General features: G+C 49.3%; 2 long non-coding RNA genes across 3 annotated transcripts in view; one reads left to right on the top strand and one right to left on the bottom strand.

The window, feature by feature from the left end:
* LOC129531799 (uncharacterized) overlaps positions 1–10,437 on the top strand; it is a 24,122-nt gene extending 13,685 nt beyond the window's left edge. The window contains exon 2 of the long non-coding RNA XR_008677209.2: positions 9,831–10,437. This is a non-coding gene — a long non-coding RNA (uncharacterized lncRNA). The remainder of the gene's footprint in view (positions 1–9,830) is intronic.
* On the bottom strand, positions 9,794–26,142 carry LOC115933533 (uncharacterized). 2 transcript variants are annotated; one of them, XR_010130050.1, is made up of 4 exons: positions 25,879–26,142; positions 22,524–22,694; positions 13,801–14,041; positions 9,794–12,736 (listed from the first exon to the last, which is right to left on the bottom strand). It is a non-coding gene; the product is annotated as an uncharacterized lncRNA (long non-coding RNA). The 2 variants fall into 2 exon arrangements; XR_010130049.1 differs by lacking the exon at positions 25,879–26,142 and having other exon boundaries at positions 12,315–12,736; positions 22,524–22,778.

Here is a 26,142-nt window from a genome sequence, read left to right as displayed (position 1 = left end):
AATGCTGATTACCTATAAATGATCAAGAAATGCATGCTAAAAAGATCCAGCCATTAGTCCTGTGTGTGCAAGACCCACTCTTACTAGGCCCAGGACTCGGCTGCTGCATTTGTGACCCGAGAAAGCAAGTCCCCTGCCTCTTACGCGGCTCAGCAAAACCATGGGACTCCACCATGAAATGGGAAAAGAAAGGAGTGAGGAGACTCACTCATAGGACCACAGCACCTGAGAGAGTACAAGCCCAGAGCTCTATTTATGCAGTTTACCAAACCTGCTGCAAGGGAGCTGGTAATTGCTTTAAGTCTGGGCAAACTGGGTCTCCTGGCACAGAGCTAGAAGCCAGGCTTAATTAGATTGCAGGATTAGATTGGAGGAGAGGCTTTTGTTCAGGGTTGGCTCCAATTTTGTTTTTTTACTTCTTGTTAAATGAGAGCAGAAAATTATATTGTCAGGGGCAGAAGCCTAGGGCAGGGGTGCAGTGTGGAAATTTTCATTCAAGGCAAATCCCTCTAGGTTCACCCTCCTCGCATTTCAGTGTTTTTGGGAAGCCAGCTTGAGTTCCTGGTCATGCTTGACCTTAACGGGATCTGGGCAGTGCCTTGGGGGAGGACCAGCTGCTGAATGGAGACTTGGCTGTTCGTGTCTCACTCTGCAGGTCTTTTTCCCAAGAGACTGAGAAATAGATGCCTGAATTGGCTTGACAGTGCCAAATGCCAAGTTCTGAGGTGTCTGGGCCAGAGGTTGGGTCTGTGGCCTGGTGATCTCCAGGCCTGGGGAGGCTGCACTCTGGCAGTCCATGGTAGAAGGTGGGGTCAAGTCACTCACATGCTCACCTTGTTTGGAAGCATCAAGTCTGATTTCAGAGCTCGGGCTGAAAACAAGCATCTAGAATGGATCCCTGAACTGGCTTCTGACTCATCCTCTTCAAATTACACTAAGATTTGTCAGGCCCCTCCTTCATCTTTAGGCCAAGGGTTAAAATGCCATGTGAGTCCAAGGAGGTAGGCTTGAGCTGCGTCTGCCTTTGCTTCCTGGAGGGCGGAGGACTAGCCCAGCAGATCCTGGTAGTGCAGAAATTGGAGAGCTTGGGGCCACTGAAAAGGGGTTCAGGCCCCAATGAAAGGACATTTTTGGCTCCTTGTCAAGGACAGACAGGCTGCAGATCTACACATGGGATTTGATCCAGCCCCCATCTAGATCCCTGTGCCCTGGCAATTAGTCTGCTTCCTGCTACCTGTCATCAGTCCTACCACCTGCCTGGCTGTGTGTAGTGGGTGCAGGGTGCTAGGGTTTCATGTGTACACTGGGTAGGCAGGTTTGTGATGGGAGCAGCAGGATGGGCTCAGAGCTCAGCACTGAGGGAAGGTGTGTGCTCTTCCCTGAGGAGGGGTCAAGGCTCCCTCTTGGAGAGACTTCCTGCTTCTCCGTACACACAGTCTTTGTGACTTTAAGAAATAAAGCCCATCCTGGTCTAACTCATCCTCTTGGGCCTCTGCAGCTGTGGGCTCAGAGCTGGTGGGAGGAGGAAGGTGAGGAGATACACCCTCCCTTACCTGCTTCCCAAAATGAAGGTGTCAGGCCCACCCTGTCTTTCCCTTGTGTCTCTCTCCTTTCTCGGCTTCACCAGCCCTTTATAGCAAAGCTAGCTGGGGACTTACGCTTGGAAAATCACTCTAGGCTGTCTGGTCAATTCCATGCACCGTGGGCTGTCCACCTCCTGTGTACCAGGCTCGCCTGTGTGAGTAGGTACTGGGGCATGGCAGGGCCCCCAGCGAAATTCCTCATCCCTGGGAGCTTTCTGTGGCAATGCCTCCTTCAATGTCTGGGGTTGTTGGTAAACAGGATGGGGGCAGGGCTGCCACAATTAGAATCCTCCAGTATTTTCTTCTCAGGAATAAACATGGTGTTTAAAGGGCAACAGTCTCCCCATTTCTCATGGGTAATGGCTGCTTTTCTGGGCCTTTGGGGCCCCGGCAGGTGTTACTACTTTAGGTCTTGGGGAAGCTGTCACTTCCTGAGGAAGCCTTCCCTTGACATCTCAGGACTGGGGTGGATAATCCAGCATCCTATGTGCTCTCCAGCACCTTGATCTACATGTCCATCATATTCCGAAAGCCACGCACTGGACTCTGAGCTCCTGAAGGCAAGGCCTGTACCCAGCATGCTGGCTCTGCCTTGGAAGAACGGGCCGTGAACATTTGGTGAAAGAATGACTTGATCAGTCAAGTCTGTGTGGGCTTCAAAGGCAGAACTGAGAGGGAGGTTCAAGAGGCAGATTTTGGCTCTAAAGAAGGAAGAGCATTATCGCTATCGGGATATGCCGAAAGCTCACGAGTCAGAGGCCTTTAGCTACCTGTCGTTGATCATGTTCATACCACAGCTGGATGACCTGGACTCAGATGTTCTGGAGGGAATTCAAGTATCAGATGGGCAGGGTGCTCAAGGCAAGACCTGCTGAAGGGCCTTCCAGGTGCTGGGGAGAACAGGTCCTTCTACAGGGGGAGGAAGGGGGCCTGGAGCTAGCTACTGGGCACTCCTTGCAGAGGCCCCTGCGAAGAGACAGGCCTGTGCTTTGTCCCCACCAAGACTTCAAAGCGGAACTCAAGTGTCACCTACCTTTCCTGACCTCCTCTATCTCCCTCTTCTGCTTAAAACACACTGTTCCTTCCTTTGTTCCCATTCTAGTCCTCTTTAATGCAGTCATTAATTAATTACACATCTCTCATCTGAAACAGGAGCCCCTGGAGTATGGGGACTGTGTCTTATAATTATTTGCAACCCCAGCATCTAGACCTGGGCCTGGCACAAGTGCTAAATAAACATTTGTTGAACAGATCAAATAGGGAACTTTCCTATAAGACAAATAGCTTAGGGCCCTGCTATGGAGGTGAAGCTAACATATGTGAACAAAACTCCAAGAACAATTTACTATTAAAGTGTCCAACTCTCTGGGGATACAGATTGATTCATGAAGGAGCTAACTCAGGTCTGCTGGCCTGCAAGCTGTCTCAGAAAGGTTTTGGGGGGACGCTGAAGCCAGATGCTTCTTCCCCTGCCGGCAGGTAAGCGCCAGGTGGCCCCGACCTTTGTTCACTGTGGTATCCCAAGCAGTTTGAATAGTGCCTGGCATGAGATGGGCACTCGATAAATATATGTGGAATGGAAATACTTTAGTTGCTGTGGTTTTGTTTCTTTCTTTTTTTTTCAAAGCAGTTTCAAAATGGTGTGCATTATTAACTTGTCCTCAAACCATTAAGGCAAACTCCAGTGGGAAGGACTTACACAGACTCAGGAAACCCCACAGACAGGGCTGGCATCATAGGCATGAGCTCAGGAGGGCCCCACATTCAATGTAACTCAATGCTGTTGCCATCCTGAAATGCTTAATAATTCTTGAACAAGGAACACCACGTTTTCATTTTGTACGGGGTCGGCACGTTATGCAGCTGGTTCTGCCCACCCACACTGTGGGCAACAATAAAGGCTCTTGGCTCTGGTCACTCACCTGGCAAATTGAGTTGCTGTGCGGGGCTATGGATGGCTCACTGGGGCTTCTGGGGCTCCTGGGGCTCCTGGGAAGCTGCTCAGGATTTGCGGTGCTGTCGCCCCTTTCTTACCTGGCCCTTATCTGCATCTGCTTCAGTTGCTGGGCTCTGGATCTGAAGTGAACTCAGGGAGTGGCCAGTGGCCACTGCCAGCTACCTGCCACTTCGTGTCTCTGTGTGCTGCTGTCTTTAGCATGGGAAGCTATGTTTATGGCATCCTTTGTAAATAGTGGCCTCAAAAGAATGGTTCTCATGGGAACCCTCCACCTGCCTTTTCCAGGAACTTGGGGCATCTATCTCCCTGGCTTGGTTGGTGGGCACCAAGTGTCCACTTCTCCTACCCCCCATAGTACCCTTTGCTGATGCCAGTTATTTTCCAACTCTTTAGTGCTAAACTCAAGAATTCTTCTACCTCAGAATGAGTTACAACTAGAGCATTGTATTAGCCTGTTTTCATACTGCTGTAAAGAACTGCCCAAGACTGGGTAATTTATAAAGGAAAGAGGCTTGATTGACTCAATGTTTAGCATGGCTGGGGAGGCCTCGGGAAACTTACAATCATGGGAAAGGGAAAGCAAGGCACTTTCTTCACAAGGCAGCAGGAAAGAGAAGTGCCAAGGGCAGCGAGAAAGAGCCCCTTATAAAACCATCAGACATCAGATCTCCCGAGAACTCACTCACTATCACGAGAACAGCATGGGGGAAACTGCCCCATGATTCAATTGCCTCCACCTGGTCTCTCCCTTGACACGTGGGGATTATGGGGATTATTATTACAATTCAAGATGACACTTGGGTAGGGACACAAAGCCTAACCATATCAAGCATCTTCTCAGGACCAAGGGTATTTTTCTCTCTCTTTGGTTCAAGAACTTTGTTCTTGGTGGGCTGGGGCCCTCCTTCAGTATCTAAGGCCCTGTTCATTTCTCTTAAGGAGGCCACTGAGTTTTCATGCCTGCAGGATCCTGGTGCCAGAGACTCACAGGGGGACATCTTTGCATTTCAGGGGTCTGTACTCACCCTGTGTCTGGCAGGATGGGCTGGTCATTGGTAGAGTCACCCTCAATTCTGAGTAAAGCCACTTCCCTCTGCCTCTGAAACACAACAGAGTGGCCAGGCTTTGGGAAGGTGTGTTAGTCCATTTCTATGTCACTATAAAGTAATACCTGAGGCTGGGTAATTTATAAAGAAAAGATACTTAACTGGCTCATGATTCTGCAGGCTGTACAGGAAGCATGGTGCCAGTGTCTGCTTCTTGTGAGGGCCCAAGGAAACTTCCAATCATGGTGGTGTCACATACTGAGAGCCTGAACAAGAGAGCGAGAAGGTGGAGGTCCTGACTCTTAAACAACCATATCCTAAGTGAACTGAGTGAGAACTCACTTATTACTAAGGGGATGGTGTCAAACCATTCACGAGGGATCTGCCCCCATAATCCAATCACCTCCCACCAGGCTCCACCTCCAACGCTGGCAATCACATTTCAACATGAAATTTGGAGGGAACACACACACAAACTATATCAGAAGGGGCCTCGAATGCCATGCCCAGGCTGCTCAGCTCTCATCGTTTATTGCTGCTCTTGGGTGGAGCCCAGAGTGGAGCTCAGGATGGAGTCAGTGGGGTCCAAAATCTTTTTGAAAGTCTGCATCTGTGAGTTTCTGGGTGTAATTCAGGGTGTCCGATTAAGCAGTCACGCATGTGCCCCTGGACCCTTCTGGCAGAGGTTAGCTCTCACTAATAGGACAAGCACTCATCAGATTTTTTAAGGTGGCCCAGAGTCATTCTTAACCTTTGCCACTGCTTTTTTAAAAACTAAAAACGTGTGTTCAGTTGAACAAATAGAAAACACAGATTGGAAAGGTAGATGTTTTACAATTTCAAAGTCAATGTCACTATTAGAATTGATTTTTTTTCTTTAAGATATTATTGATTTTAATTTTCATAAACTGCCAGAAGGAAGCAGGACATCCAAGGTTATTTGGTCCAAACCTCTCATTTTAAAGATGGAAAATGAGGCCCATTGAAGCTAGGTGGTTGTTCAAGGTCACACAGCTCATCAGGAGCAGGAATGAGAATCCAGGTCATCCTCCTGGACCCCTGCTATCTCTCTCCCATAAAGTTCTTAAGAGATTTTAGTAATTAAGTAAACATTCATTCAGATTAAAGATGTCAGGACTAACTGGAATGGGGCATGGCACGTTTTCAGGACACTGGCAGGATAACCTCAGTAGGTTTTATGGGTTTTTGTTCTTTCATTTTTTGTTCATCCATCACCACCTCTTTACGGAGCAACCACCTTATGCCACACTCTGTGCTTAAAACTAGGAATTCCAAGTTGAATCAGAGGTGGTTTGTGTTCTGAAAGGAGTGTGTGTGTGTGTGTATGTGTATGTGTGTGTGTGTGTGTGTGTCCCAAACAAGAAGGCCTCTCTATAGTGTCCTTTACTAGAGGTGGCTTAGCCTTGGCTTCAACTCTTCCAGCTGGCAATCTGCATTGAGAGCTCTGGTCCACTGACTTGGAAAGCCCAGAGGAGTCAGAGGTCCCAGTGTCCCATTGGGGAGGGATGTCTTTCTCTGCTTTATTTCAAGCAGGGCTGAGGGCTGATTACCTGGAGCTGAGCACACAGACACCACACAGAACCAGTCCCAGGAGCACAGAATGCCAGTGCTGGATTATGTGATCTTTATTTGTCAGATGAGAAAATTGAGACCCAGAGCAGTTTAACCAGTTGCTTAACAAACTGATCCAGATGACAAGTGGATTCTTTAAACCATCCAAACTTCTGGTTTATTCAGGAACTGAAAAATGGGAAGGGGTTCCCCTTAGAAATGACTTCACCCGAAATGCCACTGCACCTAAGATAAGACATCTTGGAAAGGCATCAAGGTGGCTGTGGTCTCATCATGTCTTCGTAGAATCTCCTGAAGTCATGGCTATTATGGAGGGTTCCAAGTGACTGGAAGCCAAATCCAACTGTCCCAAATGCCAGTTCCACCCTTTGCCAAAGGGCTTTGGCACCCAGCGGAGGCTGAGCCAGGTGTTAGACCTCTGCTGTCCCCATTTCCAGCCCGAGGAGCCTTTGGGAGCCTGCAGGGTGGTAGGGAGGGTGAAGTGTATGTTCAAAGCCTGTGGCTACTACAAGATTTTTTAATTTATGCATGGATTATTGTTCTCCCTTCAAAGCCCAAGATAAAAGGATAAAAGCTACTCAGGAATGCCCTAGAGGGACATGAGGCTTTGATGCTGCTGGGAAGGCCGGGACCCTCCACTCAATAAGTAATTCAGCCCATCCACAGACTCAGAACCAAGGCCTTCTTGAGTGGGAGAGACCTCAAAGTTGACTGAGCCCAGCTTCCCACGGAAGGGTACTTCCCAGAGCAGTTCTGCCAAGGTGCTGCCCTGGCCCCAGTTCCACCCCTCCAGGAACAGGGCCTGTGTGCCCTCAGGAGAGCACCATCTCCAGCCTTGGATAAGGCTGCCTTCCTGTAGGGAGAGGCCACCCCCTGTTCCGTCTATCGAGGGGCCCCAGCTCTGCCATCTGGAGCCTCACCCTGCTCTCCTCTGACTGTGGACGTTTAAGTCTAATATCTGCTGGGCTCCAGGCCAGCCACCCTTGGGTCAGCACTTGGCTGTCCCTGCCAGAAGTGACTGTGAAGCCCTCACCCTCCTCTGTCCAAGGGGGCTCCTGAAGGAGCAAGCTCCAGAGCTGGAACACCAGGACCCCCAAACTCCAACTGTAGACTGACAAATGCCAAGCCAAGTAGGGCTGCCATCTCCCTGGCCTTTTGGGATTTCCTATCTTCTGCCTTGGAAACTCCACCATAGGCATGTCTTCTTACCCCAGGCTTGAGGAGCCACCCCAGCTCTATTCCTCTTCGAGTCCTCCCTTCTCAACATGAATTCTAGCTGGGAGCAAACATTTTCTAGGTGTTTGTTTGTTTTGAGATGAAGTCTCGCTCTGCTGCCCAGGCTGGAGTGCAGTGGCACGATCTTGGCTCATTGCAACCTCTGCCTCCTGGGTTTAAGTGATTCTCCTGCCTCAGCCTCCCGAGTAACTGGGATTACAGGCATGCACCACCATGCCTGGCTAATTTTTTTGTATTTTTAGTAGAGACAGGATTTCACCATCTTGGCCAGGGTGGTCTCAAACTCCTGACTTCAAGTGACCCACCCACCTCGGCCTCCCGAAGTGCTGGGATTACAGGTGTGAGCCACCATGCTGGGCCCTCTAGGTGTTTTGAAAATAGCTACAGGACACAAACCACCAGGCTGCTTGCTGCCCTGGATTTGGCGGGCTCGAGCTTGGGGATCCAGGGTCACGGGCCCTGCAGGCTCAGCCCACCCTCTCAGGGCTGTGGATCTCAGAAGCCCGTGTTCAGGTAAGCAGTAGCAGAAAGCGGAGATCTGGAAGCTGTAGCAGGAGCCCCAGCTCCACTGTCTTGTAGGGTTTGACCATTAACTGCTAATCCTCAGGCCTGTGTCTGGGCAATAGACTGAGGCCAGAGCAAGGCCGGTCACAGCACAGCTGGGGGAGCATTCAGGGCAGAGTGTGACCCTGAAGTCCCAGAGGTGACCTCGGGAGGACTGGGCAGTGTTTGCCTGGACTGTTCCTTAATGAGCTCACCCAAGCACATGGTCTTTCCCTTCCACACACTCACCCACATTTATATTCTGCAGAGTGATCCTGGCGAAAATGATTCTTTCATTGCCTGCCTAACCGGACGAGCAAAGCCCCCAGGGGTTATTTGGACAAGAGTATAAAAGATCTCAAGAATGTGACCTGACCCAAAGAGCCCAAAGGGAATAATGGCAGCTTCTGCCAGGTCTTTGGGGATTAAGTGATGGGTATGGGGGCGGGTGGATGACTCTGTAATGGTCCTATTTCTGATGCACCAATAGGGACACAGTCTTAAAACAGGAAGAAGAACAAAGGGGAATGAACGTGCTCTGCAGTGGGCTGGGGAGCAGGGCAGGCTGATCACGCTTCAAAAAGCACTGTTTCCTCTTCCTTCACTATACGTCATGACTCTGGGAATTAAAGTTCGTGCTTTGAGGGATGCGTGTGTGTGCTTATGTGTGTATAAATTGTGGGCCTCCATGTGTGGATTTGTGTCCCTTTATATGTGTGTGTGTTTGCGCGGATCATTATCTGTTTGATGACCTGAGAGAACAAGGACTGCGGGTCTCAGAAGCCCATGCTCAGGTAGGCAGTTGCAGGAAGTAGAGATCTGCAACCTGGGGCAGGAGTCCCAGCTCCACTGTCTTGTCGGATTTGACCATTAACCACCAGTTCTCAGGGTTGTATCTGGGCAAGAGGCTGAGGCTGGGGCAAGGCCGGTCACAGTGCAGCTGGGGGAGCACTCAGGGCAGAGTGTGACCCTGAAGTCCCAGAGGTGACCTCAGGAGGACTGTATACTGGTAGGAGACCTAGAAAAAGAATGAAATGTCCTGTCCCTAAGCCCAAGCCCAACTTGACTAGTGTCCCTAAGCCGAAGTCCAACTTGACTTATTCTGCTGATCACCCCTGCCTTCCCCCCAAGGCCAACAATGGCATTGGACTAGAGCAAACAAAATGATTCAGACTTTGGGAAATAGACTGTTCTGGATTCTGGTGTCTTCCAGATTGCCTGACTGGGGAAGAAAATGGAAAGGGTGGAGCACACTAGGGTTAGACCATTTGCTCAGGGAGGTGGCTTGGAGTTTCACACTGAAGAGATGAGAATGTGGAGCTGCTCTAAGGGAATGTCATACAATGAGGACGAGCTCTGTTCAGCCCTGGGGCTGCGTGAAGAAGAAAAGCTGACCAGAACTCAGCCTCTCCCTCAGATGGGGTGAGGATGCTACCTCAACCTGGGACCCTCCTTAGTAGCATCTATCCTGTCTTGCTCTCAGCCACTTTCAGCCCAAGGCTGTAGTCCAGGCTGTAATCTTCGTGGCAACTTCATAAGGACCTTCATCCATAAGGACATGTATGGATGAAACCCTTTGGGGCCTGCTGGAGATCTGGATATCTGCAGCCTCAGATGGGCCGTGGATGGTCAGGGCCAGAGAAAGAGCAATTTCAGTCACTCTGAAGCCTGAAGAGTTGGTTTCCAGGGCTTCTTGATGAATTTATTTCCCAATTTCTATCCCATCTCCTAGAACTGAAGCTGGCGCTGAGTAGATACTCCACAAATCTTTGTTGAATGGTTTATTAGACTGTTCTTGCACTGCTATAAAGAAATACCTGAGACTGGGAAATTTATAAAGAAAAGAGGTTTAATTGGCTTATGTTTCTGCAGGCTGTACAGGAAGCATAGTGGCATCTGCTTCTGGGGAGGCCTCAGGAAGCTTCCAATCATGGCGGAAGGCGAAGGCCAAGCAGGCACATCGCATGGTGAGAATGGGAGCAAGGTCGGGGAGAAGGCGCCACACACTTTTAAATGACCAGATCTCATAAGAACTAACCATCTGAAGACAGCACAAAGTCATGAGAGGTCTGCCCCCATAAGCCAGACACTTTCCACCAGGCCCCACCTCCAGCATTAGGGACTACAGTTCAACATGAGATTTGGTGGGGAACAATATACAAACTATAGCCAATGGATGGATCAAATGATATGTAAGAGTCAACTTCTCTGCCTTACTAAGCAGAGCCCGGACATCCCAGATGGTTTTTTGGTGATTTCTAAAAGAGCAGATTCCTAGATTCAACCATCATTAGGTAACATTAAAGAAGAGCATTAGTTATATCACCAAGGAGACTTTAGTTATAATATATGACCTTTTCATTTTGTGTCAAATCTGTTTTATTTGCTGGTAAACAAAATCACTGTATAGGAAATACTTTTTTTATTATTGTGCAGTTCTTTTTACATGTGAATCCATAAAGATCATTTTTGCAACAGTCTTCGGGAATATGAAGGGTAGTGCAGTTTTTTTATTCCCATTTTACAGCTGAGCATGTTGAGGCTGAATGTATTCCTAAATCCATATAGCTGAGAAGGAACTGACTTGGGATTCCATACCTGGTGCCTTTCTATAGCCCCACAGGTTACTTTCTACTGGAGAAGCTGAGCCTTCAAAGTGTGCCGCTTTCCTTTTGTTCTATCAAGTGAGAGGTGGTACTCAATCTGGTTTTCCTGGAAATGCTCTTACAAGCCAGATGCAGGCCCTGAACAACTCTGCAATTACCAGGGAGAGGGTATAATTAGGGGAAAAAGCTGGGTGGGCTTTATTCTGGAAATCTCACTGGTGATGAACTCTATTATTAGCAGACAAGATGATGTGTGGGAAAGAAAAAAAGTTGGTTCTGGTCCCTGCTCAGTCCCTGACCCAGAGTCAGGGTGCACTCTATTACCAGGGGTGCTCTCTGGATTCTGCGCCTAAGGCCAGCTCTCTGTGAGCTCAGTGCGAAAGCTGCCAAGTGAAACACAGGCATCACGGTTCCAGTGATGACCACTCCCCACCCCCCAGGTCCCGATGGTGCCCCCGGTTTCCCCAAAACCAGGTCCTGGACGGTGCTCCAACCCCACTGTGACCCTGTGCCGAGCTGGCCACCCCGTGTCAATTGCTGGTGGTTATTTGCTGCTGGCCCTCAAAATGGGAAGCTTAGTTGCAGTCTTAGTATGGATGACTATTTCACTTCTGATTTCCATCAAAATGCACTGACCTTTTCCATCTAGTTTCCCAACCTATAAAATTGGTGTTCGAGCAGCTGCTGCGTGGTGTTCTCATGGGGTTCGTGGGGGGGAGAATAACATGAAATGAGCTGTTGCCCTCTGTGTCACATCGTCTTGTGCATTCTTCAAAACTGCCCCACAAGGTAGAGCTCTTACCCCCATTTTATTTATTTATTTATTTATTTATGAGATGGAGTTTTGCTCCTGTTGCCCAGGCTGGAGTACAATGGCGCAACCTCAGCTCACTGTAACCTCCACCTCCTGGGTTCAAGCAATTCTCCTGCCTCAGCCTCCCAAGTAGCTGGGATTACAGGCACCCGCCACCATGCCTGGCTAATTTTTTGTATTTAGTAGAGACAGGGTTTCACCATGTTAGTCAGGCTGGTCTCAAACTCCTCACCTCAGGTGATCCACCCGCCTCGGCCTTCCAAAGTGCTGGGATTACAGGCATGAGCCACCGCGCCCGGCCTTCTTACCCCCATTTTATGGTGGAGAGATTTATACATGGAGGGATTTAGTAACCTGTGAGGAAGGAAAAAAGCCCCTGAGATTTGGAAGCTGGCCTTCCATTCACGGCTAGCCTGTGTTCTTGTCCTCCAGGACATAAACACCCTCACAGGGTGCTGACCTCAGACAAGGCTACGCTGAGACTATGACAAAATGAGACAAAGCAAGACCGTGTCTTAATTTTTTCTAAGCACCGACAAAAACAATGTCAGTGTACCACAGTGAAATACCAAACACCCACTCTTGGCCAAAACGAGTGACTGTTACTTCTTTTCCTGCTACAGCTGTATCCTTGTTGCCATCTCCCTTCCTTATAGATGTGATTTATTGAGACACTGCGTCACAATTGCCCCCAGTTTCTTACAGCTGCCAATTGAAAGTAAACTGCCACTTCCTTACTGATATGGTTTGGCCGTGTCCCCACTCAAATCTCAACTTGAATTGTACCTCCCAGAATTCCCATGGGTTGTGGGAGGGACCCAGGGGGAGGTAATTGAATTATGGGGGGCTGATCTTTCCTGTGCTATTCTTGTGGTAGTGAATAAGTCTCATAAAATCTGATGGTTTTATCAGGGGTTTCCATTTTTGCTTCTTGCTCATTTTCTCTTGCCGCCACCATGTAAGAAGTGCCTTTCACCTCCCACCATGATTCTGAGGCCTCCCCAGCCATGTGGAACTGCAAGTCCAATTGAACCTCTTTTTCTTCCCAGTCTCAGGTATGTCTTTATCAGCAGCGTGAAAATGGACTAATACACTTACCCTCCTCCTAAATCACTCAAACCAACCCCAATTCTATCATAGGTTTTGTCTAACTCCCTCTTACTAAGACACCCTGGTGTGTATTCTCTCTCACTGCAGTAATTAATAAACCTAGCTTATTCAACCACAAATGTGTTCTTGGTGGTCTCTGCTGGAAGATGTTGGTTCTTGTCCAGGGTCCCACAGTTGAAGGATGAAGACTGGATTCAAACTCAGGAAGCAGGCTTTTCTGATTCCAGAATCCACATGGGACCTCCTGTCTAGGAGAGTGGCAAGAATGAGCAATCTCAGCACCACCAAATGCTCCAGCCCCCAAGGGAAGTTCCCAATCCAGCCCCCAAAGGGAAGGTCAGAATTCCAGCAACCAGTCTCGGCCTTGGTTATGGTGTTAACGTTTTGCACTTCCCGTGTGCTTGGAAGGGGTCCCCGCTAGGTAGCTTTCCACTTGTCAACTGAAAGAGGAGACAGAGAAATCTAAGCCCCCCTCATCTGTCATGTGGTCACAGCCCGTGGACAGGCCAGCAGCATGAAGATGTCCGCAGCCTGCACAGGGACTGTCCCACCCGCCCATGGCCCCACCCTCTCTGTGCCTGGCACATGGAGGATGCCATGTGTTCTGTCAGCAAGAGCAGCTGAAACCCCTTTTCCCAGTATTGTCCTTTTTCCTGATGACTTCTCTACAGCGTATCCTTGATCCCAGCAGGACACTGGCCTGGGATTTAAGAAGATGAGTAGCTACTCTCTCAGACCCCCTGGGGCCCAGCAGTCCATATACCTACTAGCTTTTGACCTAGACTTTGGCATAGCTCCCTTCTGGGAGTTCTGGCACAGATACCAGGGGATCATCTTGCCTCTGTGGCTGCTGAGATAACAACAATTACTATGGTCACCCATTACCAGCACTATTTACAAAAGATTGGACTGTGCCAGAATGTGTTTTATACTTCTTTGATTTTTTAAAAACCCTATGAGGTGGATATTATTGCCATTTTACAAATGAAGAAACTGAGACTCAGAAAGTTTGGTATTAACCTAAACAGACACAGCAGGTAAGTGGCAGAGCCAAGATTTGAAGGCAGAGCTTTCTCCAAGTCACTCTACTTAGTCCTTCTCTCCAGGCCCTGAGCATCCAGGTGTCCTCCATGCACCTGGGAAGCTGCACAGGTCATTCAAGGTTGCAGTGGATGCTGGGCTGAGCTGAGACCCACACTCGGGATGGAAGGTCTTAATCCCCAGTTATGGAGACTGCTGCTGCTGCTGCTGCTGGCCAACTTGGGGACAGCTGCCTTACCCAAGGTTATGTCCCACCTTAGGGGCAGCCTACCTGATCGAAGGGGAAGATGTAAAGGCCTGGTCCATGCTTCAGCTGGGGATAACTCTGAAGGGCCATCCCAGTTTCAGAGTTCCCCGTGGGCTCAGTGGAGGCCTGGTTGTGACTGCATCGCAGCCAGCCTCTCCATCTGCCTGATCCCACTGCCACCTTCTCCGTAGGCGTTCATCCCGAGGCTCTCCTTGGGAATCTTCCTGCACTCCGTTCTCTGCAGTCTGCTTCTGGGGAACTCCACCTGCAACAAGAGTGTTTTTCAGAATTAGCTGGGGGCTTGCAGTTTTACCTACTGCAATGCCTGGCTTACAACGCCTAGAGGAAGGTGGTATCCCCAGCAGGCAGGACGGGCATTCCTGTGTCCTCAGCTTCAGTCATCATGGGCTGGAAGCAGACGAACTATTCAATGGGCTTTGGGCTCTGACCTGTTTAAAAGAATTTCTCTGCTGAAGACGTCCAGTTGAATACTTTTTAAGTCCAGAATTAGCCTTTTCTTAAAAAAAAAAAAAAAAATTTTCAGGCCAGGCGCAGTGGCTCACGCCTGTAATCCCAGCACTTTGGGAGGCTGAGCGGGGCGGATCATGAGGTCAAGAGATCGAGATCATCCTGGCCAACATGGTGAAACCCCCTCTCTGCTAATAATACAAAAATTAGCTGGGCGTGGTAGTGCATGCCTATAGTCCCAGCTACTTGGGAAGCTGAGGCAGGATAATCACTTGAACCTGGGAAGTGGAGGCTGGAGTGAGCTGAGATTGCGCCACTGCACTCCAGCCTGGTGACAGAGCAAGACTGAAAAAAAAAACAAACAAAAAAAACCCCAAAAAAACAAAAAACAGCTGGTCTGAAGGTAGTGAGTTATCGCATTGATTGTTCACAGTCAGTTACAGACTGAACCCCTTGTTCTACCCTTTTCCCCCTTCTCACTACTGCACTTGACTAGTCTTACAAAACATTTAAAAATAAAAAATTTTGGGATTAGAGGGCCTGATAGTTCAAGTTTATTATTAAGGTAAATAAAGGATATCAACTTCTCTAGTTTAACCTCTAAAGCAAAATAAATCATTGGCAAGACTTCCACTAGAGCAAATAGCATGGTAATTAAGATGCTATTACCTGATTTGACCAATTTATCATCTGTTTAGTTCTGCTACAGGCCAGTCTCTGTGCTAGCGGTTAGGGAGGCAGAGATGAATGAGAGCATTTCTGCCTGTTGAGAAGTTCACTCTCTTGTAGGAGAGGTTGACATAAACCGGTCATAATAAAAGTCTTAATGATAATAGTTTCGAGCGTCCAGACTCGGGTTGAAAATGCTGAATAAAAAAAGAAATAGTTGCCAAGTGTTGTGACTCATGCCAGAATCCCAGCTACTTGGGAGGCCAAGGTGGGAGGATTGCTTGATGCCAAGAGTTTGAGGCTGCAGTGAGCTATGAGCCAGCCTAGATGACAGAGCAAGAACCTGTCTCTTAAAAAATTAAAAAGTGGCTGGGCGTGGTGGTTCACACCTGTAATCACGCCCAGCACTTTGGGAGGCCGAGGCGGGCAGATCACCTGAAGTTAGGAGTTCAAGACCAGCCTGGCCAACATGGTGAAACCCTGTCTCTACTAAAAATACAAAAAATTAGCCAGGCATGGTGGCAAGTTCCTATAATCCTAACTACTCGGGAGGCTGAGGCAGGAGAATTGCTTGAACTGGGGAGGCAGAGGTTGCAGTGAGTGGAGATTGTGCCATTGCACTCCAGCCTGGGCAACAGGAGGGAAACTCCGTCTCAAAAAATAAAAGTAAATAAATAAATAAATAAAAGAAAAAAATAGTGAATATTATATTTCCATACTTAGTTGAATGAAAATTATGAGTAGGCAAATAAGAAACGTGTCATCCCAAGCTCTTACAAAGAGCAGCAGGATGTGAGACTGTGTTAACCTTTATGGCTGGCATCAGGCAGCCTCAGCTGTAACCTTGTGGTGTTGATGCTACCCAGGCCCTTTAGAAAAGGCTTCTTGAGCATGATTTTGTGTGAAAGTGGTCAAAGGGTTTGTCCCCTTCCGGTCACCCTGCCAAAGTCTTAAGAGTTACTGCTCTTAAAATATTAGTTGCCTGTAGCTCTTTTCTACTTAAATATCTGCAATGCTTCCCCTCTCATCCCATTGCCCTTTGTATGAAGTTCAACCTCTTTTCTTGCATCACTCCCCAGAAAGCTCTTTTTTTGTGGTCCCATTGGGCCACTCCTCAGACCCTGAACTCAGGAGACCTTTCAAAGAAGTCCAGGTCTCCTTGCCTTCACTCCTGCTGGTCCCCTTTCCTGGAATTCCTTCTTCTCTTCTTTTGACCAGTCACTAGGCACAGCTTTCAGGCCAGCTAAAATTTCGTCTCCTCTACAAACTCTTCCCCGAACACTTCAACCTGAAGGGACCTCTCCTTTACCTTTCATGGGAAAATGAACCCCTGTGGCCCTGGTGGCCCTTCCTTCTGGTCTTGACCTGTCATTTTAATGTGTTCTGCCACCCGGTCTTCTAGGAGTCTAAATTCTCCCTAGCAGGACCTGTAATGAATGTGGCAGGGTCAAGTTTGATCTCCAGAGGGGCATCCTAGAGGGTTGTTTGGGGACCAGCATTGCTTGCCCTCCGTGCTGACTTACAGGGAGGGACACAGCTAAAAACCAAGAGCTGCTCCCTTCATCTCTTTATCAAGACCTGGTAAATTGGCCTCCTCCAAATATTGAACAAAATCAATTCAACTACTTTGGGAAAGAGGTAGCATTTTTCACTGTTGAGAATAAATTAATCCTACTTCCTTTTCTTTTTAAGGAAAGCAATAAATCAAAAGAGAGGGAGAGACAAGAAAAAAACAAAAACAAAAAAAAACTGCCTCTCTGTAACCCTGTCTTACTCTCTGGGAACAGTGTAACCTGGCCTCAATCCCAAAAAGCAGAAGGAAAGTATTTTTCAAAATGTTAATGGCCCTGAAAATTTGAGTTCAGTTCCTTTCTTTTCTTTTTTTTTTTTTTTTTAAGATATAGTCTCACTCTGTGTTGCCCAGGCTGAAGGCACGATCTCGGCTCACTGCAACCTGTGCCTCCTGGTTTCAAGCGATTCTCCTGCTTCAGCCTCCCGAGTAGCTGGGATTACAGACATGTGCCACCACGCCTGGCTAATTTTTTAATTTTTAGTAGAGGCGATTTTGCCATGCTGGCCATGCTGGTCTGGAAATCCTGACCTCAAGTGATGCACCTGCCTCAGCCTCCCAAAGTGCTGGCATTACAGGTGTGAGACGCTGCACCCAGCCGAGTTCCATTTTTCTGAAAACTGAATTGGGATCCCTGCATGTGTTTGTATGTTTATGTTTGTGTGTGAAGGTGCTGGCCTGTGTGTGGAATATGTCCCTATGTGTGTGTGTGTCCAGATGTCTGCTCACGTACTCTTACTCTTAATAAGTCTAAAACTGACCTGGAATGGTGCAGCTAGAACTAGAAGGGAACACCCAGGCCAGTCCTTCCCTGTATGGGGGAGGAAGCTGATCCACAGTGGAACAGGATTTATGAAGGGACACAGGAGGTCGGCTGCACCCCAACTCAAAATTTTCAAAACAGAGATGCAGCAACTCACAAGAGTACACTCTGTTCTCTGGCTCCCAAACTGCCAAGGGTGTGCCCTGGCAAGGGGTTCTCAGACACCCTCAGCCAGCCTCAGCCACAGGCAAGTCTCTGAACTAAATTGCTCCTTGGCCTTTGCTGCCTTAGCAAAAGCAGAAACCACAAGCCTTCCCCACCCAGCAGGGCCTAGAAGCCTGGCTCTGGCAACTTCTGGAAAGGCCTCCTGCTTGTCTGTCTGGGTACCAAGCTGAGACCCTGAATGAGGTTCATTCTTTTCTGGGGCTGCTGTTTTTCTCTCCTGTTAGTTCCTTGCTTTTCCAAGACAGCCAAGAGGAAACCAAAGTTCCCATTGCTGTGCAGAGTCTCTTGGCATTTTCTAAAGAGAACACCCACCAGTCTTGGGGTGAGGGGATTTTAAATCAGCAGTTTACTGATGAAGAGTCAGGGGCTCAGGGGCAGAAAGTGACTTGCCTGGGCCTTGCTCTGTTGGCACCCCCAACCCCAGCTGGCCATGGAAACTCGGACTTCATGCACGCAGGGTTCCAGAGGGCTGAGGAACCCACCATTTCTGCCTCTACCGGTCTCAGGGCCCGGGAAGATGATCCATGTAGGGGCAGTCAGTCAGAGATGGGGTGCACAGTTATTCTGGGATTTCCCCAGACTGCCCCTTGGGTTCCACAGATAGTAGCTGAGCACCCTCCGAGGGCTCAGTTGCTGTGTTAGGTGTCTGCACATGCACCATCTTATTCAACTGCCATGAAAGCCGAGCCCAGTGAGAGCATGCAATCTCTTCTATAGCAGAGGGAGCCAGGCTCCCGAGGGAGGCCAGGGATGGCACTGCTCACTTGTGGCCATGTCTGAGGGGCATGCTATGAGGACCATGCTACCCATCATGGCAGCAAAATAGAAAGATAATAACAAGCTGTTCGGATCTGATGAGAGTTGGAACTGGTGGGAAGTGAACCAGGTAAGGCCTGTGGCAAAGTCATCAGTGTGGCAAGGGTCAGAAGAGGTGTGGCCAGGCTCTACAGACACTTTGTATCCATCCTTGCCCCATCTGATTCCCGCATCCATTGGGAAGGACAAGTAGAGGGCCTGGCACTTAGGAGACGGGGCCAGGATAGAGCTGTGTGTGTTTAGGAAGAAAGCTGCAAGCTGGTATGGTCTATTATGGACTGAATGCTTGTGTCTTCCCAAAATTCATGTGTTGAAACCCTAACCCAAAATGTGATGGTATTAGGAGGTAAGGGCTTGGGGAGCTGATTTCACTTAGATGGAGTCATGAGGGCGAGGCCACCGTGATGGGATTAGTGTCCTTATAAGAAAAGGAAGAGACCAGAACAAGCTCTCTCTACCACGTGAGGACACAGTGAGAAGGCAGCTCTCTCCCAGTCAGGATGACAGCCCTCACCAGAGCCCGGACATTCTGGCACCTGGATCTGAAACTTCCAGCCTCTGGAGAGGTGAGAAATAAATTTGTGTTGCTAAGCCACTCAGTCTATGCTATTTTGTTATGGAAGCCCAAGCTGTTTCTTTAATCTGAGCTCTAGGGGAACTGAGACAGTGGTGGGGGAATGTGTGCTCAGCAGTGGGGAGATGGAGCATGGGGAGGAGGGGGTGTGAAACAGACAGGGCTGGAGTGGGAGTCAGAATGCACCCAGACCCTTGCCTGGCTGCACCAACTTGCCATCTTCCTTCTACCTGGGCTGGGCGAGACAGGTAATGCCTTCAGAGAGCCTGCTTTGGAGGAAGCAGTGATTTCTGGGCTAGACATGCAGTTTAGTGCCCCAGTATGTAATTAGAGTGTGCAGAGCCATGGCAGCTGGGCCCGTGGTGGGCCTGGCACTGGGCTCTCTGTCTGTGGTCACAGCTAGCCTGTGTCTGGCCAGGCATAGGCTCAGCTGACCTCAGAGCTCCTTCCCTCCCCTCCTGAGAAGATGTGCGCTCTCACAGCTTTATTCCCAGGGAAGCTGAATTGCCAGAGTCTCCTGGGTGCATAGAGGGGTCAGACCTTCCCTCAGGCCCTTTACCTGAGAGCCTTCTCTTCAGCCCATGGCCCAGCACTCCCCTTTCTAATGAGCTGAATTTCTGCTGTGAGTCCTTGTAGCTGAAGGACCCGAGACCAGGGCCTACTGATCACGATGGGTTTGGCCCCACATGGCATTGGAGTATTGACTTGGTCTCCAATGTGGAGACACGGAGGGAAGCACTTCCTGATAGGGTCATGCAATAAGGATCCTGGGGTTGGGGGGTCATACAGCCTCTTGGGGAGGCCACCGTGAGATTTCTGACCAGAGTGAAACTAGGATCCTTCCAGCTGGAAAGCCTTGCATCCTGCAAGCTTCCTCTTTTAAGGGGCTCAGCAGAACTGATTTCCAAATTCTCATATCTGCAGCCTCAAGATGCTTTCTGCAGCCTCTAGAAGTCTGATTAGGCTGTTTAAATTTGCTTTTGGACAGCCAAATGGGAAGTGAGGAGGAGGAGGAGAAGAATAAGGGAGGGGGAATAGGAAAGGGGGATTATATGGAGCTAGTATGGTGATATTTGAGAAAGATCTGGCCCAAATTTAGGGCCTGTGGACTCCTGGGCAGCCCCAGTTCTGTGTTTTCAGGGTGGTGGTTTAGATGCCCTATTTTATGTTTTTCCCCTCCCCTCCCTTCCCCTCCCCTCCCCTCCCTCCATCCCTCCCTCTTTCTTTTCTTTTCTTTTCTTTTTTTCTTTCTTTCCTTTCTTGAAGGAGTCTCACTCTGTTGCCTAGGCTATAGTGCACTGGCGCAATCTCGGCTCACTGCAATGTCCACCTCCTGGGTTCAAGCGATTCTCCTGCCTCAACCTCCCGAGTAGCTGGGATTACAGGTGCACTCCACCATGCCTGGCTAAGTTTTTGTATTTTTGGTAGAGACAGGGTTTCACCATGTTGGCCAGGCTGGTCTCGAACTCCTGACCTCAGGTGAGCCACACACCTTGGCCTCCCAAAGTGCTGGGATTATAGGCTTGAGCCACTGTGTCCTGCCTAGATGCCCGATTTTCTTGTATCTTTTATGAAATGAAAGACTTAAGAATTCAGGCATCTGGGCAAGGAACTGTGGCCCCTGAAGGCAGCCTCCCTCCTGCTCCTCTGCTCAGCCCTACAGCCAACCTAGCCTTCTCCATAAGCCCCACTTCTTTCCCCTGGAAGGGGAAGCTTGGCTCTGTTCCGGGGGCATACCCAGAGGGATGTCTCAAGCCCAGGAGAAGTGAGTCCACTGCGAGGATGAGCTTAATCAGATCTGAGAGCTTCTCCTTCAAGCCACACAAGAAGTGTTGACAGATTTGGCAGCATTTAAAAATGCTTGTTGCAGCTTTTGATAAGGCAGGTAAGGGTGTCCCAACAGGCCTATCCAAACTATCCCCACCAGTGTTTTGTACAGCTAAGGAGACTGAGGCCTGGAGACATGAAGAGCTCTTCCCAGGTCACACATCAGAGTGAGAGCACCTTGGTCTGGAGATCCCTAGGTAGGATGTAGGGTTGTGGCTGCTGAGGCCAGGATGGACCCTCCTCCATGGCTGCAGACCACCTCTTGGGTGTCTGGTTGGTCTCACTTGGCTTCTGGCCAAGCACATTCACAACAGCATCTCAAAACCAGACTGTTGGCTCAGGGCCTCAACCTGTCTAGGTCCAGGCGCAAAGTTAACATGGGCTCTGCCTCTCTCTTCATCTGCTTTTGAGTGTGGCTTATAGGTCACCCCATAACCTGGGGGTTCAGGCAAAATTCTGTTGCTGAAATGCAAAAGAGGCAGCACTGTTGGGGGATGGAGCCACTGGCAGTGCAGGGAAAAGGGCTCCTCGCCTGTTCTGTCATGGTCTTACAGCCTGTGGTTCATCCTTTCAGTCCTCCGCGCCTTGGGATTTTCCATTTGCTTGGTGGAGAAGTTGAATGGAGCTAGCCCTGTGCTTCAGGGCTGCTCTCCTCCCCCTTCATCACTGTAGGCTTCCCAGGCAACTGTTTGACCAAACCTTGTGAGTCCTAGCCCCTCTTACTACTTTCTCTGATGATAACATTTGCAGGCCAAGGGAAAACCCAATTACTGTACCTTTTTGTCTTTTTTGAATTACTCCCTAATCCATCTATTAAAAAACAACCTCAAGCAGGATCCTAAATAAATGGGCTTTAATCAAGAGAATTATCAATGTGATTCATTCTCCCTCAGGGCAGAGATGCAATTTATCTTTCAGCAAACGGCACAGCAACTTAACATACCCAGACTAAGAACAATGGCCATCTGTCCCCAGGAGAAGGCTAAAGCATTTAGTGTTAGTGCCCAGGGCTCTGACCCCATTAGAGACTTCTCCGCTGGAGTTCCCATAATGGTGACATCTTAACTGAAATGGAGAAGGGAAGGCACCCAGCATGGCCAGGGGCCCAGCAGAGCTGGGTCAGGTAGTGACCCCTCCTTTTCATGGGGACTGCAGGGGCCGCCAGCCTCCGGAGCCCCTGAATATTTGCTCAACTGCTTCTTGCTCCCTGCTAAGTCAGTCGCATTCCAGATGCAGCAAGGAGGATGCCCCCAAGAACAGGGGCAGAGCACTTTCCTAGACTGCTGTGTCCTCCCTAAAGTTGTGGGGGGGTGGCCCATGGGTGTGAGGAGACAGGGGTCGGAGTGGGGGCGACACTCCTGCTATCAGCCCCAGTTTAAGGCCTCTGCAGGTGCTGACCTACTCTACAACTGACTCATGGGCCAGGAATACAGAATCAAATCTGTTTTTCTTTCCTTCCTTAGGAAAAGGCTGTAATTGCTCCTCCTCAGCCCAACTTGGGAGAAGGCTGATTTCTTCCCCAGACTTGTCTGAATGCTCGCAGCCCCTGCCCTTCATCAGGGCCAGGACCGCTCAGGTCTCCATTCCCTTCCAGCCCAAGGCAGTACCCACTGCACCCTCGTCTGCCCTGGGCCCTGCTTGCCAGAGGCCTGGAGTCCAAGGGACCTGAAGGGGCTGCAGTGGCCACGTTGTGAGCTGAGTTATGACTAAACCCTCCCAGAACCTTAGAACTTCCAAGGAGTGTAGAACCACTTGGCAATTTAAACCATTTCAGAACCAGAGAATTATAGAAACGTAGAATCTTAAGTTTAGAAACGATCTTTAAGGTAATCTACCTTCTTTCCAGCACAGCAGCCTTGCCTGCCTTCTTTCCTTATCCACAGTCTCCTTGAGAAGAAGCTGGGCCTTGTGGGAAACTTCCCAGGGCTTCTTTCCTTCCTGGACCTCTGGGAGACCACACCTTTCAGTCCCTTTGCAGTTACGAGGGGCCGAGTGGCATTTCTGACCTGTGAGATAGGAGCAAAAGTAATGTTTGTCACAATTCTGAGCTGAGGCAGTGAAAGTCCCTGAGCCATTCCCCAGGGAAGAGGGAAGTCCCTCTTCCCTTTCAGGACTGATCACAGACAAGTGCCTGCGTTGAGACAGCAAAGCCCCAGATCAAAGCGACCAGGCCCACCGAAGCACTGCAAGAAGACAGTGCCCTGGAGGGCTGCCTGAGTTGCAGCAGACTTTGCGTGAGCAAGGGTTAAGCTTGTTGAGATTTGGGGGCTGTTTGTATAGTAGGACATTATAACCTAGCCTGTCCTGGAGAATATTCCCAGCCTACATTCCAGACGTCCAGGCATGGGAATTCACTATGGGTGAATGAGGCTGTTGGGTTCATTGCTTAGCAGCTGTCAGTTGGAAAGTTTGTTTTTTCCCTTTAACTGAAATCTGCTTCCTCACAACTCCCTTTTCTTTTTTCTTTTCTTTTTCTTTCTTTCTTTCTTTTTTTTTTTTTTTGGAGATGGAGTCTCGCTCTGCTGCCCAGGCTGGAGTGCAGTGGTACGATCTCAGCTCACTGCAGCCTCTGCTTCCCAGGTTCAAGCGATTCTCCTGCCTCAGCCTCCCGAGTAGCTGCTGGCACATGCTGCTATGCCCGGCTAATTTTTTGTATTTTAGTAGAGATGGGGTTTCACTGTGTTGCCCAGGCTGGTCTCGAACTCCTAAGCTCAGACAATCTACCTGCCTCAGCCTCCCAAAGTGCTAGGATTACAAGTGTGAGCCACCACACCCGGGCCACACCTCAAGTAGGTGAAGCCTTCTGTTCTCAAACTTGAACGTGCATCTGAATCACCTGGAGGGCTTGTTAAACACAGTGTTCTAGGCTCCAGTTCCAGTTTCTGATATAGCAGGTGTTATGGACTGATTATATCTGCCCCCACCAATCCTGCCCAAAATTCATGTTTTGACATTTTAACCCCTAATGTGATGGTATTAGGATATGAGACTTCTGGGAGGTGGTCAGGTCATGAGGGTGGAGACTTCACCAATGGGATTAGTGCCCTTATGAAAGGGACCCCAGAGAGCTCTCTCACCCCTTTTCTGCCATGTGAAGTTACAATGAAAAGGCCATTTTCTGCAACCAAAAGAGGGCCCTCATCAGACACCAACCATGCTGGCACTCTGATCTCAGGTTACCAGCCTCCAGAACTGTAAAAATGAAATTTCTGTTGTTTTATAAGCCACCCACCCAGTCTATGGTACTTTTTTATAGCATCACAAGCTAAGGTAGTAGGTTTGGGGCAGGACCTGGAAATTTGCATTTTTAGTTAAGTTCCCAGAGGATGCTGCTGCTGGAGGTGTGGAGGCCACACTTTGAGAACAGCTACTTTCTGTCTTCTGTTACATCTCTCCAGGAGCCTGCTAGCCTGTGCTGGTCATGGCTGCAGAGGTGCTTCCACCCTGCCAGGCCACACAGAGCAGAACCCCATGCTTTGATCCCTCCCGGGTTGGTCTGGGTTGGTCGGAGTCTGGTGCTGTTCCCTCCATAGACTGCGAGCCTCAATGGACAGGGCTTGCAATGTACTCATCCCTGTGGCCCTCAGTCTGACAGTGGTTGGCCACAGCAACAAGTATGTGCTCAGCGAATGTTTGTTGAGTGTGTGGATACCCAGAACAGGAGGAACACCTTGCCCACTTCTGAAATCTTTCACTGAACTTCAGACTCCTAGTACAGAGACCCCTGGGGAGCTCACACTGCCCACCCTGCAGGCATCAGGGCTGATGCTAGCTTCCAGGCATGTTGGAGACCGGATGGTGAATGGGGATGGGCTGCATCCTCTCTCCAGGAGGGCTAAGCCTGGGGGCCCGAGGTATGTGTGTGTGGGTGGTGCCCTGGCTATTCCCGTAAAGACCCAGCTTGGCAAGCCCACTCTTGCTGTCGGATCTGCAGATGACTTCTTTTGTGCTTGTACGAGCCAACTCTGACTTCTGGGAAGTATCGTGCTGTCTTGATTGCTGCAAACACAGACAGGTTAGCTCATGCTTGGCTGCACTGCAGATGACGTGGGCTCCAGCTTCCTGGGGGGTCTGCTGGGCCAAGTCCTCAGGTTTTCCGCCTGAAATCAATTCATCACATCTCAAGGCACTGCCTCCTGTATCATGTGCCTGGCCAGATCTCAGAGCTCACGGCAATGAGGTAGCCAACATTGGGGACTGTGATCCATTCCTGCTGGGCTTGGGCCCTCAGAGAGCCTGGGCAAGCTATTGCCAGGAAGGGCCGTGCCAGGAGCAGCCAAGGACCTCTGATTGTTAGAATCAAGACTGTTAAGACCAACTTTGGGGTGTCTTGCCCTATCCTGTGGAGAACACTGACCCTGCTGGAGGTCTGTGACTTTCTTCCTCCTCCCACTTCTCCCCCGGCCCTCCCCCCTCCCTCCTCCTCCTCCTTCTCTTCCCTTTCCCCTCTCTTCCTTTTCTTCTTCCATCTTACAGTTTTTATTATGAAAAGGATTAAACATACAGAAAATTGAGAGGATAACATAATAAACCCACAATACCCATCACCTGGATTTAATAATTGTTAACATTTTGCTGTATCTGCTTCATTGACTTTTTTTTTGCTTGAGTATTTTAAAGAATATTACTGACACACGTTTTACCCTAAATACTTCAGTATGCGTCTCTAAAATGCAAAAACAGTTTTCTATATAAACATAATATCGTGATCATATCCATCAAAATTAACACTAATTCCTTAATATCATCTAATAGTCTGTATTAGTGTTTCTGCAATTGTTGCAAAAATGTCTTTTTTGATTGGTTTACTCAAACCAGAATCTAAACCAGATCCACATGTTGCATTAGCTCATTAGGTCCCTTCCCCTCCCCCTTCTTTTCACAGGTGTTGAAGGTCCCATTTATACTAGAAAGTCCTTCCCACTCCCTTTTCCCTGTGGTATAGATGGGTTGAGGAAGCCAGGCCAGTGTGCAGGTCTCCAAGTCCACGGAGGGGTGGATTCCCAGGCAGGGGTCTGAGAGAGAGGCCCAGCCTCCTCCTTCCCCAGGCTGAGGGAGTCTCAGGCAGGCATCACCCTGAAGAGACACAGGGCCATCCTGGAGAAACTGTTCCTCCTGGGAAGCCGTGTGATGTGCAGAAGGGTAGGGGAAGATGGTACAGAACGAGAATAAAGACTTTGAGACACTTACAGTGACACCAGGTCACTCGGGGAGGGAAGAATCACAGGAGTCTCTAGGGAAGGATCTTTGAAGATGAAGGTCAATGACTCAGAGGCGGTCAAGGCCTTGGGTGCTCTGATCCCTCTGTGGGGGCTGGGCCTGGCCGTGGCCAGGCAACCTTCTGCCCACACACTGTTCCCTTTGATGGGCGGCTGGATCCGCCCTTCCACTCTCTGAGGGCCCCCTCTCTGGTAGCAACTTCTCTTCTGCCTCCACTTGGGTAATGGGCTGTCA

Source organism: Gorilla gorilla, chromosome 12, assembly GCF_029281585.2.
Source record: "Gorilla gorilla gorilla isolate KB3781 chromosome 12, NHGRI_mGorGor1-v2.1_pri, whole genome shotgun sequence".
Lineage (NCBI taxonomy): Eukaryota > Metazoa > Chordata > Mammalia > Primates > Hominidae > Gorilla > Gorilla gorilla.
This window is presented reverse-complemented; position numbering and strand designations above follow the sequence as displayed.